The following is a 290-nucleotide window of genomic DNA, read 5'->3' as shown; positions in this document are numbered from 1 at the left end:
ATGGAAATGTATATATTAAACAATATTTTCACCTCCGTTCTCTGGGGAGATGGTGGGATATGTTAATGAACGAAGGTAGGTTCCCCATCCTGTGGAACTCTCGTGTGAAAGGTCTTCCCTCCAAAAGCTCTGGACCGCGACACAAGTTTGCGGTGTACCGCGTTCAGGCGGGGCTGTCCCGCGGCGCTGTCCCGGAGCCCGGAGGCGCAGGGCGGGCTGCCCGGGCCCGGGATCGCCGCCCCTTCTGGCTCCGCGGGGGCGCCCAGCGCCGCGGGGAGGAGCGGGCACCG

The sequence above is a fragment of the Parus major genome, chromosome 1A (genome assembly GCF_001522545.3).
Source record: "Parus major isolate Abel chromosome 1A, Parus_major1.1, whole genome shotgun sequence".
Taxonomy (NCBI): domain Eukaryota; kingdom Metazoa; phylum Chordata; class Aves; order Passeriformes; family Paridae; genus Parus; species Parus major.
Note: the sequence above shows the minus strand (reverse complement) of the source record.